Here is a 13451-nt window from a genome sequence, read left to right as displayed (position 1 = left end):
CAGAGTCAATGTACTCAGGGGTGAAAAAGAAAACATTTGAGGAGTCTCTTCCTCTCATTAGTTGTTTCATTACCTAGTGATACTCGTTACTGACTGTGACATGATCACAGAGCTCTTTACTATGGTAAAGTCATCAATCTTCCATTGCAAACTGATTTTTTTCTTTTGGTATCTACCAGTATTTTTAAACTAACATCTTCTTGAAATTGATAAGAGAGATTGATAAGTCATTCAATTCATTAGTGATTAGAAGATCTTGCTGAGAGTAAAGTTGCTGCTGCAGTTGTCTGGTAAAACAACAGCAATTCATTGTTTTAAAGTAGTCTTTTCACATCAGAGGACACTGTGGATAAAAACAAATTATGCTCTCTCGGGCTAATCATAGGAAAATTATATAATGCAGGATTCACCAGGAAGTTAGATCTGTTCTATTATGGGACAGTGTGTTAATAAGAACTTTTTAAAGCATCTTTGTGGCTTCAGTTTCTCTATTTATGCTCCCAGTACTGTACATAGTTCCTGTGAATATCCAGTTGTGGATGACCACACTCTGTATTGTTTGAATTCAAGTGGGATGGTATGTGGGTTACTAATTTAATGACTAATACTCTCATTAACACAAATATAAAAAAAAACGTAAGTCACTATTCAGGTTGCCCCTTTGTAGTTTGCAGAGGTTTACCAGAACATGAACATTTTGATGAAGGAGAAGTTGGTGCCACAATTCTTCGACAGAGATGTGGAGCTCCTGATAGAGGGAGTGATTCAAAGGAGAAACAGTTTCTTTCCTGGAAGATTGGCAGAGGGGATCGAGGCAGTAGATCCTGACAGCTTTGTTTTACAGAGGAAACAGCACTGTAAAAAGGTCAGTTACCTTCTCCACACCAGGATTTGGAGATGCTGGTGTTAGACCGGGGTGTACAAATTTAAAAATCACACAACACCAGGATATAGTCCAACAGGTTTAATTGGAAGCACTAACTTGCAGAGTGCTGCTCCTTCATCAGGTGGTTGTCACCACCATCTCAAGAGCAGATCACAAACTAGCTTCCTGTCCACCCACGTCAATGTGATGGTCAAGAAAGCACAACGTCTTTACTTCCTCAGGAAGCTAAGAAAATTCAGCAGGTCAACAAGAACTCTTACCAAAGAAAGCAACCTATCTCGGTGCAACACCATATTGTCTGGGAAATGCTCTTCCCAAGACCATAATCAACTACAGAGAGTTGTGAACACAGCCCAATCCATCAGGCAAACCAGCCTCCCATCCATTGACTCCATCTGTACTTTCCACTGCCTCAGGAAAGCAACCAACATAATCAAAGACCTCTCCCACCCCAGTTATACTCTCTTCCATCAGGCAGAAACTATAAAAGTTTGAATACATATACAGATTCAAGGACAGCTTCTTCCCCACTGATATTAGACTTTTGAATGGCCCTTTCAAATGTTAATATTCATCTCTCTCTTTCTCTCTGAACCTTCTTTGCAGCTGTAGCAATGTATTCAGCATTCTGTTCTCCTACCCTGACTCATTTTGTATGGTACAATCTGCCTGTATAGCATGCAAAAGAACACTTTTCACTGTATCTCAGTACATTTGACAACAATAAATCAATCAATCAATAACTCATCTCCTGACTCCAGCATCTACCAGGCACAAGTCTGGAATACTCTTCACTTGCAGTTCCAATAACATGCTAGAAAATTGACACTATCCTGGGGAAAGCAACCCATTTTATTGACACTCCCCCAATGAACGTTTATCTCTCCACGACTAATGCTTAGCAGCAGCAGTGTGCACCACTTATGAAATGCACTGCAGAAATTCACCAAAGATCATGAGACAGCACCTTCTAAAGCCATGACTGCCAGTATTAAGAAAAACAAGGGCAGCAGATACACAGGAAAAGCACCCCTCCAAGCCGCTCACCATCCTGACACGGCAATATATCTGTGTTTCTTCAGTGACACTGGACCAAAATCCTTAAACTCCCTCTCTGACCATACTATGGGTGTACTTGCACCAAAAGCAATACATGATGGCAGCTTACCAATACTTACTCAAAGGCAATAAGAGATTGGCAATAAATAGACAATAGACAATAGACAATAGACAATAGATGCAGGAGTAGGCCATTCTGCCCTTCGAGCCTGCACCGCCATTCAATATGATCATGGCTGATCATTCCTAATCAGTATCCTGTTCCAGCCTTATCTCCATACCCCTTGACTCCACTATCTTTAAGAGCTCTATCCAATTCTTTCTTAAAAGAATCCAGAGACTGGGCCTCCACTGCACTCTGGGGCAGAGCATTCCACACAGCCACCACTCTCTGGGTGAAGTAGTTTCTCCTCATCTCTGTCCTAAATGGTCTACCCCGTATTTTTAAGTTGTGTCCTCTGGTTCGGCACTCCCCCATCAACGGAAATATGTTCCCTCCTGCCAGAGTGTCCAGTCCTTTCATAATCCTATACGTTTCAATCAGATCCCCTCTCAGTCTTCTAAACTCAAGGGTATACAAGCCCAGTCGCTTCAGTCTTTCCGTGTAAGGCAATCCTGCCATTCCAGGAATTGACCTCGTGAACCTACGCTGCACTCCCTCAATAGCCAGAATGTCTTTCCTCAAATTTGGAGACCAGAACTGTACACAGTACTCCAGGTGTGGTCTCACCAGGGCCCTGTACAGCTGCAGAAGCACCTCTTTGCTTCTATACTCAATCCCTCTTGTTATGAAGGCCAGCATGCTATTAGCCTTCTTCACGACCTGCTGTACCTGCATGCTTGCCTTCATTGACTGGTGGACAAGAACACCCAGATCTCTCTGAACAGCCCCTTTACCTAATTTGATACCATTGAGGTAGTAATCTGCCTTCCTGTTCTTGCCACCAAAGTGGATAACCAGACATTTATCCACATTAAACTGCATCTGCCATGCATCTGCCCACTCACCTAACTTGTCCAGGTCACCCTGTAATCCCCTAACATCCTCATCACATTTCACCCTACCACCTAGCTTTGTGTCATCAGCAAATTTGCTAATGTTATTGCTGATACCATCTTCTATATCATTTACATATATTGTAAAAAGCTGCGGTCCCAGCACGGATCCCTGCGGTACCCCACTGGTCACTGCCTGCCATTTCGAAATGGAGCCGTTAATCACTACCCTTTGTTTCCTATTAGCCAACCAATTTTCTATCCAATCTAGTACTTTGCCCCCAATCCCGTGCGCCCTAATTTTACTCACTAACCTCTTGTGTGGGACTTTATCAAAAGCTTTCTGAAAGTCCAGGTACACTACATCCACTGGATCTCCCTCGTCCATCTTCTGAGTTACATCCTCAAAAAATTCAAGAAGATTAGTCAAGCATGATTTCCCCTTCATAAATCCATGCTGACTCTGTCCTATCCTGTTACTATTATCCAGATGTGCCGTAATTTCATCCTTTATAATAGACTCCAGCATCTTTCCCACCACTGAGGTCAGACTAACTGGTCTATAATTTCCTGCTTTCTCCCGCCCACCCTTCTTAAAAAGTGGCACAACATTAGCCGCCCTCCAATCCTCAGGAACCAACCCCGATTCTATTGAACTCTGGAAAATAATCACCAGCGCATCCACGATTTCCCGAGCCACCTCCTTCAGTACCCTGGGATGCAGGCCATCAGGTCCCGGAGACTTATCAACCTTCAGACCTAACAGTCTCTCCAACACCAAATCCTGGCAAATAGAAATTCCCTTAAGTTCAGGTCCTTCAGCCACTGTTACCTCAGGGAGATTGCTTGTGTCTTCCCCAGTGAACACAGATCTGAAGTACCCATTTAATTCCTCTGCCATTTCTTCGTTCCCAGTAATATATTCCCCTGCTTCTGTCTTCAAGGGCCCAATTTTTTTCCGAACCATTTTTTTGCCTTGGACATACCTAAAAAAGCTTTTACTATCCTCCTTTATATTCTTGGCCAGTTCACCTTCGTATCTCATTTTTTCTCTGCGTATTTCCTTCTTACTAATCCTCTGTTGTTCTTTAAAAGCTTCCCAGTCCTCCGTTTTCCCGATTATCTTCGCTAAGTTATACTTTTTCTCTTTTAACCTTATATGTTTCTTTACTTCCCTTGTCAGCCACGGCCGCCCATGTCTCCTCCTGGGATCTTTCTTCCTTTTAGGAATGAACTGATCCTGCATCTTCTGCATTATACTCAGAAATATCCGCCATTGTTCCTCCACGGTCTTCCCTGTTAAGGTATTGAACCATTGAACTTTGGCCAGTTGGTCCCTCATAGCTCCATATTTCCCTTTATTCAACTGAAATATTGTCACTTCAGATTGTACCCACTCCCTCTCAAATTGCAGATTGAAGCTTATTGTATTATGGTCACTACTTCCCAATGGCTCCTTCACTTCGAGGTCACTGACCAATTCTGGTTCGTTACACAATACCAGATCCAGAATCGCCTTATCCCTGGTCGGCTCCAGCACCAGCTGCTCTAAAAATCCATCTCTGAGGCACTCCACAAAGTCTCTTTCTTGAGGCCCGATACCATCCTGATTCTCCCAGTCTACCTGCATGTTAAAATCCCCCATAACAACTGTAGTAACATCTTTGCGACAAGCCAATTTCAGCTCCTGATTCAACTTACCTCCAACATCCAGACTACTGTTTGGGGGCCTGTAGATGACTCCCATGAGGGTCTTTTTACCCTTAGTGTTTCGAAGCTCTATCCACACTGACTCTACATCCCCTGACTCTAGGTCCGCCCGCGCAAGGGACTGAATATCCTCCCTTACCAACAAGGCCACCCCACCCCCTCTGCCTGTCAGTCTATCCTTACGATAACACGTGTAGCCTTGAATATTCATTTCCCAAGCCCTGTCCCCATGAAGCCACGTCTCAGTTATCCCCACAATATCGTATCTGCCAATTTCCAAAAGAGCCTCAAGCTCATCCACCTTGTGTCTAATGCTTCGTGCATTCATATATAGAATTTTTAATTTGTTACTGCTCTCACCCTTCCCCTCAACCCTTATTTCACTCAACTTTACAGCATGATGCCTTTTCCAGTTTTCTGCCTCCTTGATACAGTTGTCTTTCTTGACTTCTCTTGTTCTAACTACCCCTTCAATTTCCTTTTTAAGCATCCAGCTTGTCCCCTCCCCCCCCGCTACTTAGTTTAAATGTAGCGGTGTTGCAGCAGAAAACCTGCCTGCCAGAATGCCGATCCCTGTTCTATTAAGGTGCAAGCCGTCTCTCTTGTAGAATTTATGGTTACCATAAAATATACCCCAGTGATCCAAGAACTTGAAACCTTGCTTCCTGCACCAGTTCCCCAACCACACGTTCAAGTCCATTATCTCCCGGTTTCTGGCCACACTAGCCCGAGGAACTGGAAGCAAACTGGAGATAACCACCTTGGACGTCCTGCTTTTTAGCCTTCTTCCTAGTTCTGCGAAGTCTCAGAGCTGACCAACGAGGCAGTAATAGTCACATTTCATGATTGAATCTAAAAAAAAAGTACCTCTCTAAACACTGGCCATGAGGCCCTCGCTCTGGTCTTGCAGGTAGTATAGGGATGGCCATTTCAATCAGGAGCTGCCCCTTTGACATCTGAGGACAGGAGTATGGAGACCTCGGATGTATTAGCAAGGCTGCTTCCAGCACCCCACACCAGCTCAGATACTACTGTCTCAGTGGGAATGTTAGGATTAGAAAGTGTGGGAGTACAATCCGGTGAGCATTCCACTGCAGCAACTTCTCAGTTGGCCAAGGAAGAAACACATCAGGTCCATAACACTCAAAGCTTTTCCTGAAACCAACATCTCTCAGTCCCAAGTAGGAGAGGACTCTGTGATCCAGCCATCAATCAGGGACTTTGTTCACATGCACAGGGTGGAACAGGAATGGCAGGCAGGAATATAGAATGAAATGGTCCTTATTACCTAGACGATACAGTGGTGCAGCAACTTTTGGATTGTCTGGTTGTCTCCATGGACAGGTTGGCAGAGAGAGCCAGGCCACCGTTGAGGAAAAAGGGCATAGGAGGCCCTCAATGGGATGTACAGCCTCCTCTGAGGTTCTTCCAAGTTTTATAGTAATAGAAGCAGGAGTAGGTGATTTGGCCCATAAAGCCTGCTCCACCATTCATTAAGATCATGGCTGATTTATCCATCGTCTCAGCTTATCCTGCCTGTATTATTCCCATAACCCTTAATTCCCCTACCATCCAAAAAATTCTCCTTTTGGGATACTCCAGAAGTGGCTGAGCCCTCCACCTCCACTCTGCGTGCTATCCTTGGATATCAAAGCTGTGGAGGGTCCACAAGATCCTCAACATCTCAGAGCTGTCCAGACACACATGCCCCAGGGGTCCTTTGACCAAATATCCAGAAACAATGGGCCCCAATGTCTATCAGGCTTCCTCTATCCCAGCTCTGGAACCAGGAAGTCTATGATGATGTAGTGGGATGGGAGGGAGAGAAAGAAAGGAAAACTCACTGAGGTGACAGTGCAGTGTGGTGGTGTACAGGAGTTCACAGGTTTGTGGAAATGGCACTGTTTCATTTCTATATCATTGAGAGTCTCTGTGTAGCCCAGAATGTGACTGTGCCAGCATGATAGCTAACTTTATATCCACAGCGGATGTACCGTGGATTGATGTGTTTGATGAGAGCATGCTGCAGCACGTCAAAGTAAGATGAACAAGAGACAAATCAAACTATTGGTCCTGCTGATACTGTTACCACTCATCCTGCAACATCTTTTCCCAACCTCTGTGACCAGAACTCTTGTGGTGACTGAGTTGGTCACTGATGCCTGGGTACAGCAAACAGGGAGCCTGCATTAGAATGGTCAGGGATTAAAGACCCCACAGATCTTGTTGATTGTCTTTAAGTATCACCTTATATCTTTGGTCCTTTTTTAAAATCAAATTATTTGTTCCTTGTGATTCCCGACTTCCTCTTGTCTGGCATTTGAGTGACCTTACTGCTCTCATTTAGCTTTTTAATGTTTCACTCAGTGCATGGAGCACTGCATCTCAGCCAGTGTGTGAGACAAGTACCCTCAAGGGAGACCAATATCCTGGCCCCACCAAGAAAAAAAACTTGCTGGTGTCTGCTCTGATCAGTCAGTTAAGAAGAAAGCTCCTCAATGAACACTGACATCTCATTCTGACAGAAGGTCCAGCAGCTTCTGGGTTCTGCAAATTATCACTGGATCCTCAGCTTATGAGGCTTAAGTGGTGAGAAGGTAAGGTACTTACTTTCAACGCTCAATGAGCTAGGAGTCACAGAGGGATGGTGCATTGAAGGTACAAAGGCAAGGGCAGGCCAGGAAGGTAGGTCTGGCCCTGCCTTTCTATTCCTGATGCACCCCAGATTGGTGCAAATGGAGGACCCCACCCCAGGCCAGCAGGAGGGGAGTCCTGGTTTCCCATTAGAAACCAGTTGCGTTTCTCACTTGCTGAGAAGGCATGTGATGGGGCTGTGGTGAGTTGAGGTCTGCAATTGATCATCAACTGACCACTTACCAGCTTACCAGCCACTTACCAGTAGTCCTGATGAAGGGCTTTTGCGCAAAATATAGATTTTCCTGCTCCTCGGATGCTGCCTGACCTACTGTGCTTTTCCAGCACCACTCTAATCCAGCATCTGTAATACCCACTTCTGCCAACTTACCAGCCTCATTTGGTGACGAGTTAAGAAGATTGCTGATGGACTTTCTTGCCCAGAACCTAATTGCAGAGGGGGTGAAGAGGGACGAGTATCTCCCAGGAGCCAACTGGTCCAATTATTTACTCTCTCACCATCATCCTCATAAACTTTAGGGGAGGTATAATCTTAACTTATGTGGCTAGTCATTGTTTTTAACTCTTGAACATTATTCACTCAAACTGAATTGTAAGTACACTATTTTGTGCTCCTCCTATCATTCATATACTGTTTAAATCACACCCATTACAGTTTGACAGACTGTTTTTTGAAAGAAATCTTTACCAGAACCTCCAAATTATAGATCTCCTTACCAACTTTCCATTTAAGATTTAACATCTTACCTTTCCAATACTGTCCAGGCTTCATGTGATTCATGTAACACTCAAATTATTTAATACATTTAAAAATGTTAACATTTCCTTTCTTTGTCTTTCCCTATTCATGAAGAAGTTGACTCTTTGTTGGAGTATCATTCTATGGATGCATATAATCTGCTCTCGCCATTCTCCATGTATGAACCTAAGCAATCAGTGTTAGCAGGCTCTTTCATTCTGTAGAAAGCCAGGTATTAATGTTGAGTTAATTCTTGTCCTTGCTAATGTCCATTCATTCATTGTTCAGCAGACAGCAGGAACTGAGATCCTGGTTAATTTTCTCCTCAATTGAAAATAGATGGATATTCAATTAGAGGAAAAGTGATGAGGTTCTTATGCCTTTCTGGCCAATATTTATCCCTCATTCAATGGCACTAAACAGGTTAAGAGATCACCACTACCTGTTTGTACATGGAATGTCATTGAGTGCAAATCACTGCAAGGAGTGAGCTGAAGTAAAAGGTAGAGACAATTAATACCAACTGATGAAAGGATAATGATGGAAACAGTATGTGTTGGAGTTAACTCTAATATAAACTAGAATGTCCCCCGGCTGTAAACAAGCTAATTCAGCATTGAGAAATTGACCAGGGACCTTGATGGAGCCAATGGTAAGTGGATGGAGTTTGCAACAGTAGCCCAAGATAAAGGTATTGCATTTCCCCATGTTTAATTGGAGGAAATCATGCCTTATCCAAGACGCAAACAATTGGATTGTATTGATAGTATTGATGAAAGTTAGGGGATGTCAGTATGCATATGGAATCAGGTCTCAAAATGCATGTTAGAGCTGTATTACTACAGTTTTAGGCAGGTTGCTGATATTGTTGGCAAGGCCAACATTCATTGCTCAGCCATCTAGAGTCTCAAGTTTTTAGTTTTTCAAGAACAGGGTAGACCAAGCAGGTTGTGAGCCCACATGAGAATGTAGTTAACCACCTCCATGTATGACTGAGCACATATAGGGCCAGACTGGGTAATGATGACAGGCTTCCCCCCCCCCCCACCCCCAACCCACGCACCCCCCCCCCCCCCACCCCCACCCCCCCCCCCCACCAAAAATAATATTCACAAGTCTAATGCATTATGAAAATCCAAAAGCGTCATGGTCACCTTTACATATACCACAAGTTTTACTTCCAAAATATTTAAGATTTAAATTATTTACATTTACATTTTGGAAACTGCCACAATAGATTGTTAGTCTGGTAACTCCAATGGTGAGATGGGCTATTTGCAAAGTTGTTTGAATATAACACACAATTTTGGCCAAAAGAGTAAGCACGGTATCTCCTTGATTGTTTCTAAGCTCGCTAGGCTTTTCATGTATAAAATAGACATTGGTGAGATGAATTGCTCCTCCAAAATCTTTGTAGGCAGCTGAATATGTGGACATCACAGTCCCTGGTGAATTCAGCTTTGAATCAGATTTTTGAGATCAGATTGGGCTGTCATTTAATTGTTCCCACATCATCCCTAAACTTACCATACTCGAGATATTTGCACATTGTATTATCTTCATGAAAAACTCATCCTCTTTGCAATCATGGAATTTACAGAACATCCAAATCCTAGGTTGTCAGCTTGACATATTTCAACATATTCAGTACAACAGCAAAAAAAAATAGATTTTCATCTTTTGTACAGGTTAATCAGTTGTTAGATGCTTAAGAAATGTGCAACAATGTTTGTAAATCTTGTATCATGACTTACATTTTTTCTGAGTGGATCTCTGCAGCAAAAATATCAAACTAGCAAAATTGGGCAGAGCCACTGATTGGTGAAATTAATGACTTCAGGTTGTCCCTCATTATTAAAAACAGCTTTAATATTTTTATTACAACACTCTTGCTAAACATTTTAATTTTCTGAGAAAAGCAGCTATTTTAACAACATTTGTTTTGTTTTTCAAACTGTCATTGTTATTCTCTTCTGTTCTTGTCCAAGACAGTCAGTGGATTTAAAGAGGAAGCAATATCTAACTCACTGATGAGCTTTCTTTCTACTCACAGTGCCAGTGGAAATTATTGAAAGATTAAACTTCTCGTTTCATTATGCTTTGGGTGGTGTCCTTAAGCTCTGCGGGTTAACTTGAAAAGAAAAACCACTGTTTATAACCAAGGTTGGCAAATAGACGGAAGCAGGTCAGGTAATCTTAATTAAGATAATTGTGCAATTTGCAATTATGTGGCAAAGTAATGCATTCTTATACAATTATACCACCTGAATTTGATAAACAATAATTTCAAATTTCGCCAAAGTTTGTTTTTTCTATGAAGACTGAATCTGCTTTCATTTTTAGATTTTGCGGTTTGTTCTGTTTACTTAAACACTCAGAACAAAAGTAAACACTGGGAAAGTTGTACACTGTGGGTTTTGATGACTGGCATCGAAACTGAAATTGTTAGAGCAAATACAGTGCTAACCTTCCCTCAGTTGGCCAGAGTTATAACTCTGCTGGAGATGTTCAGGAAACCTGACAGAAAATGCGAAGAGAGAAAATGAGTCAGCAATTCAGGCTTATGATATTTCACCAGATCTAGGAAAGAAAGAAACCTAAGAGATTTTAAGCAAAGTATAGGAGGTGTGTTGGGGGGAGGGGGGTGCAGGAAGAAGAATATAAAGAGGAAGTCTCAATAGACTGGCTGTCAAGTGAGATTATATGATAAAAGGATCATGGTGCAAAGCCCAAAGGATATGTAAACGATCAGATTGGAGCTCTGCAGCCCTGCTACTTCCATTCACGAATGGTGACGGACAATTAAACAACACATTTGGGAAGGATGCTGCACAAATATCCCTATCCTCAATTATGGAAGAGCTCAACACATCAGTGCAAAAGATAAGGCTGAAGCATTCACAGTAATCTGAAGCCAGAAGTGCCGAACAAAATCCATCTTTGTCTCCTCCAGCAGCCCCCAGCATCACAGACACCTTGAGCCAATTCAATCCTCTCCACGTGATATCAAGAAACAGTTGAAATCACTGGATACTGCAAAGACTATGGACCCTGACAGCATTCAGGCAATAGTACTGAAGGCTTGTGCTCCAGAACTTGCTGCTCTTCTAGTACAGGCAAAAATCTGGATCTATTAAACAATATGGAAAATTTCTCAGGGTATGTCCTGTACACAAAAAGCAGGACAAATCCAACCCAACCAATTACCGTCCCATCATCAGGATAGTGATGAAGTTTGTCATTAACAGTGCTAATCAAACAGCACCTGCTCAGTAATAACCTGTTCAGTGACACCCAGTTTGGGCTCCACCAGGATCACTTCGGTCCTGACCACATTACAGTCTTTGTTCAAACATGGACAAAAGAACTGGATTCCAGAGGTGAGGTGACAGTGATAGCCCTTGATCTCAAGGCTGCATTTGACCAAGTAGCCCTGGCAAAATTGAAATCAGTGGGTATTGGGGGTAAACTCTCCTCTGGTTGGAGTTATACCTGGCACAAAGGTAGGCAGTCATGTTTGTTGGAGGTAAATCATCTCAACTCCAGGACATCTCTGCATGAATTCCTCAAGGTCATGTCCCAGGCCATAAGAGCAGAAGGTATGGGAGCTTAATTAGGCCATTCAGCCCATTGGGTCTGCCCTTCCATTCAATCATGTTTGGCACGATTTTGATCCACATTCTCCTGTCTTCTCCTTGCACCCCTTATTGTCATTCTAATCAAGGCCTATTCATCTCTGTCTTAAATACACTCAATGACATGCCTCCACAGCCTCTGAGAATCTCAGATTAACCACCCTGTGGCTGAAGAAAGTCCTTCTCATCTCAGTTCTCTAAGGCTGTGCCTTTAGGTCCCAGTTCTCCTACTAGTGGAAACATCTTCTACATATCCACTCTAGCCAGGCCGCTTGGTACTCTGCAAATTTCAATCAGAGCACAACCGTCTTCAGTTGCTTCATCAATTACCTCAGAAGTGGGGACATTTGTCGATGATTACATGACAATCAGACAGATACTGAAGAAGCCCATATTCAAAAGCAACAAGATCTGGACAATATTCAAGCTTGGGCTGACAAATGTTAATCAACATTCACATCACACAAATGTCAGGCAATGATCATCTCCAATAATATACAATCTAACCATGACTCTTGACATCCAGTGGTATTGCCATTACTAAATCTCCCATTATTAACATCCTGGAGGTTACCATTAACCAGAAGCTCAACTAGACTCACCACATATATACATTGGTTACAAGCACAGGTCAAAGGCTAAGAATATTGCAGCGAGTAACTCATCTCCTGATTCCCTAAAGCCTGTTCAAAATCTACTAGGCACAAGTCAGGAGTGTTATGGAATACTCCCCATTTGCCTGGATGGGTGCAACTTCAGCAACACTTGAAGATTGACACTGTCCAGGACAAAACACTCCTCTTGGTTGGTACAGTTAAGGATCACTTAACTGGAAGCAGTCACAATCTACTCCACCAGACTACCGGACCACTCAAATGTAATAGACAATAGACAATAGGTGCAGGAGTAGGCCATTCTGCCCTTCGAGCCTGCACCACCATTCAATATGATCATGGCTGATCAGCCTTAATCAGTATCCTTGTTCCTGCCTTATCTCCATAACCCTTGATTCCACTATCCTTGAGACCTCTATCCAACTCTTTCTTAAATGAATCCAGAGACTGGGCCTCCACTGCCCTCTGGGGCAGAGCATTCCACATAGCCATCACTCTCTGGGTGAAGACGTTTCTCCTCATCTCTGTCCTAAATGGTCTACCCCGTATTTTTAAGCTGTGTCCTCTGGTTCGGCACTTACCCATCAGTGGAAACATGTTTCCTGCCTCCAGAGTGTCCAATCCTTTAATAATCTTATATGTCTCAATTAGATCCCCTCTCAGTCTTCTAAACTCAAGGGTATACAAGCCCAGTCGGTCCAGTCTTTCAGCATAAGGTAGTCCTGCCATTCCAGAAATTGACCTCGTGAACCTACGCGGCACTCCCTCAATAGCCGGACTGTCTTTCCTCAAATTTGGAGACCAGAACTGCACACAATACTCCACGTGTGGTCTCACCAGGGCCCTGTACAGCTGAAGAAGAACCTCTTTGCTTCTAAACTCAATCCCTCTTGTTATGAAGGCCAGCATGCTATTAGCCTTCTTCACTACCTGCTGTACCTGCATGCTTACCTTCATTGACTGGTGTACAAGAACACCCAGATCTCTTTGTACTGCCCCTTTACCTAATCTGCCTTCCTGTTCTTGCCACCAAAGTGGATAACCATATATTTATCCACATTAAACAGCATCTGCCATGCGTCTGACCACTCACCTAACCTGTCCAGGTCACCCTGTAATCTCCTAACATCCTCCTCACATTTCACCCTGCCACCCAG

The sequence above is a fragment of the Chiloscyllium punctatum genome, chromosome 8 (assembly GCF_047496795.1).
Source record: "Chiloscyllium punctatum isolate Juve2018m chromosome 8, sChiPun1.3, whole genome shotgun sequence".
In the NCBI taxonomy this organism is placed as follows: domain Eukaryota; kingdom Metazoa; phylum Chordata; class Chondrichthyes; order Orectolobiformes; family Hemiscylliidae; genus Chiloscyllium; species Chiloscyllium punctatum.
The sequence above is the reverse complement of the archived record's forward strand: the minus strand, read 5'-3'. Positions refer to the sequence as shown.